The sequence below is a fragment of the Phoenix dactylifera genome, unplaced genomic scaffold (assembly GCF_009389715.1).
Source record: "Phoenix dactylifera cultivar Barhee BC4 unplaced genomic scaffold, palm_55x_up_171113_PBpolish2nd_filt_p 000874F, whole genome shotgun sequence".
Taxonomy (NCBI): domain Eukaryota; kingdom Viridiplantae; phylum Streptophyta; class Magnoliopsida; order Arecales; family Arecaceae; genus Phoenix; species Phoenix dactylifera.
Window position 1 is genome coordinate 25,061 of NW_024068237.1, and position 3,473 is coordinate 28,533.

Here is a 3,473-nt window from a genome sequence, read left to right on the forward strand (position 1 = left end):
CGACCCTTCCAGCGAGCTCCTGAACCTCCTTCACTTTGGTCGGAGGGGACATACCTTGGATGGCCTTGATTTTGTCCGGGTTAGCTTCGATACCCCGCTGGTTGACAATGAAACCGAGGAACCTCCCGGCCGAAGCGCCAAAGGCGCACTTCGCTGGGTTCAGCTTCATGCGAAACTTCCGCAAGGTGGTGAAAGTCTCCTCCAGATCCACGATGTGCTGGTCTGCCTGGCAGCTCTTCACCAACATATCGTCCACGTACACCTCCATATTCCGGTCGATTTGCTCTTTGAAGATTTTGTTGACGAGGCGCTGGTAAGTGGCGCCAGCATTCTTCAAACCGAAGGGCATTACCTTGTAGCAGTACAGCCCCCGGTCTGTTATAAAGGCAGTTTTCTCCTCGTCCTGTGGGGCCATCATTATCTGGTTGTAACCGGAGAAGGCGTCCATGAAAGATAGCAGCTGATGTCCGGAAGTCGCGTCGACCAGTTGGTCTATCCGCGGAAGCGGAAAGCTATCCTTGGGGCACGCCTTGTTCAGGTCGGTATAGTCGACGCACATCCTCCACTTTCCGCTCGCCTTCCGGACAAGTACGATATTTGCCAGCCACTCGGGGTAACTCACCTCCCTTATGAATCCTGCCTCCAAGAGTTTGTCTACCTCCTGGTCGATCACCCGGATCCGATCCGGGGCACAGTGTCTCTTCTTCTGCTTCACTGGCCGGTGGGTCGGGTCGACGTTGAGGGCGTGAGAGATGACCTCCGGGTCGATCCCAGGTACATCGGCCGCCGACCAGGCAAATACATCGGCATTGGCTCGGAGGAATTCCACCAACCGGGCCCGAGCTTCCGGATCGAGATTGGCGCCGACCCGGACCGCCCGGTCCCGGCGGCCTTCCTCGAGGGGAACTTCGACCACACCCTCAGCCGGCCCCCCGGCCGCAAGGCCACCTCGTCTCTGGCATCAAGGGACTCGACGCTTAGGGCTTCTGCGGGCTTCTTCCCTTTGAGGGTCGCTAAGAAACATTGCCGTGCGGTCAGTTGGTCACCTCGGACCTCCCCGATCCCGACCGTCGTGGGGAACCGCATGAGCAAGTGGTACGTGGAGACCACCGCACGAAGGGCGTTCAGCCCGGGTCGTCCGAGGATAGCGTTGTAAGCCGAGGAAACACGGACGACCAAGAACCCGAGTCGCACCGTGGCTTCTGCGGGTGCGACGCCCGCAGTCACAGGCAGCTCAACGACACCTTCCACCGGGACAGCGTCACCGGTGAATCCTACGAGGGGGGTGGACATTTTGTGCAACAATTATCTGGACAAGCCCAGCTTTTGGAAGGCCTCGTAAAACAAGATATCAGCTGAGCTTCCACTATCCACAAGAACACGCCTTACATCATAGTTTGCCATGGTGAGGGAGATTACCATGGCGTCATCATGGGGGGTCTGAACCCCCTTTACATCCTCATCACAAAAAGTGATTACGGTGCCGACCCTCTGCCTCTTTGCGACGGCCGCCCCCGACGCCTCCATCGAGCCCCCTGCGTTCCTCACGGGTCGGGGGCAGCCCTCAGTGATAGTGTGGATCACGCCCGCAACGGGTCGATTCTGCTCCCGAGGCCCCGGAGGAGCCGGGTCGGCCGGACGCGGGTCTGCGGGGGGACGTCGGTCGCTCACATATCGACCGAGACGCCCCCGGCGGATGAGAGCCTCGATCTCGTCCCGAAGCTGGAAGCAGTCTTCCGTGTCGTGGCCGTGGTCTCGGTGGTACTCACAGTACGCCCGGGAGGGCCTCTTCCCAGGGATCTTCCGCATCTGTCTCGGGGCCGGGAGGTCCTCCCGCCCCTTGATCTCCATAAGGATCTTGGCCCGGGGAGTCAGGAGAGGGGTGTACCGGTTGAAACGTCGGGGCGGAGAACGAGGGCGTGGGGCGCCGTGGTTCTTCGCCGGCGACGGGCTTCTGCGCCGACGCTGGGGCGTCGGGCTCCTCCTCTGGCGTGCCTCTTTCCGCCTTTTCTTCCCAAGCTTTGGAGGGATCTCGGTGGCCTCCTTGCTCTGGTGGGCGGCCGCCTCCTCGGCGTCCGCATACTGGTTCGCCCGGGACAACAGCTCTGGGAAGCTCCACGGCAGGCGTTTGTCCAGGGAGAAGGTGAGTCTGCCCTTCCGGAAGCCACGCTTCAGGGCTGAAAGAGCTACCTCCTGACTCAGGCTCCGGACCTCCAGCGTAGCCCTGTTGAAGCGGGTAAGATAATCCCGCAGGCTTTCTCCCTCGTTTTGCCGGACATCAAAGAGGGAGTCGGAGACCAGTCACCGCCGGCTACTGACGGCGAAATGAGTGACGAAGAGGCGAGTGAACTGGTCGAAGGACCGGATTGAGTCGGCCTCCAGCCCGGCGAACCATGCCCTCGCCGGGCCACGGAGGGTTGCCGGGAAAGCCTTGCAGAGAAGGGGATCTGATGCTCCGTGGAGGAGCATAAGGGTCCTGAAACTCTCGACGTGATTCCGCGGGTCCGCCGCCCCGTCATAGGGCTCGATCGCCGGCATTTTGAACCCCGGCGGATTCGGGGTCCGCAGGATCCTCGAGGCAAGCGCCGGCTGGGAGGAGATCTCTAAGTCGGCGAAGGGATCTTTGGAATGGCCCTTCAGGACCTGGAGTTGTCGGTGGAGATCGTCCACCCGCCGGTCCAGGGAGCGCGACCGGTGGGTGGGAGACAAGGAGCGGCGAGAGGGGGACCGACTGGAGCGCGGGTTCCTCGAGGATTGGAGGGTCTGGGAACGCGCCCGGGCCCGCCTCTCAGACCCCGCACGGCTCCGGTGGGAAGGTCCCGGCAGAATGGAGCGTGCTCGAGAATCCTCCTCGCGCCGGCGCTCATCCCCATGGGAGAGGAAGGAGCGCGGGTTGAGGAGGACAGGCGAATGCTCAGGCCGCGGCGGCTCCTGAGCCCGCTGCGGCGCCCGGGAAATCGCACCCTGCAGATTCTGCACCGCCTCCGCGAGGGTGCGAACCTGCTGGGTTAGTTGGTCGAACTGGGCGGCTTCGACCGTCTGAACGGGCGGTGGGGAGGTGGAGTGTTGCTGAGAGTGTGTTGGAGATGCAGCGGCCTTCCGGCCAGAGGCGTGAGAGGCCCCGCGACCGGAAGCATTGGAAGCTCCACGACCACCTCGCCGTGCCATTACGATCGCTCTGAGATCCGGGCCCTTCCTCTAGCGCCAACTGTTGCTGGGGGTTCAAACCGAGAACGATTGGCACAGCGGTGTGAACGGGGTTCCCTTGAAATTGCTTCGGTTGCGCTCCACCTTCCGCCGGGAAACCTGCAAGCAAGCCTCGCACCACCACCGGGGTAGTGGGGGCCCTCCGACGATCAAGTTAGGGAAGATCGAAGGAGAAGGAGAGGTAGCAGGTAAGATGATACTCTGGAAAATCTTGCTTACCCTCCCCCTTCTCCCCCAGCCGCATATATACCAGGCTGGGGGGTTCT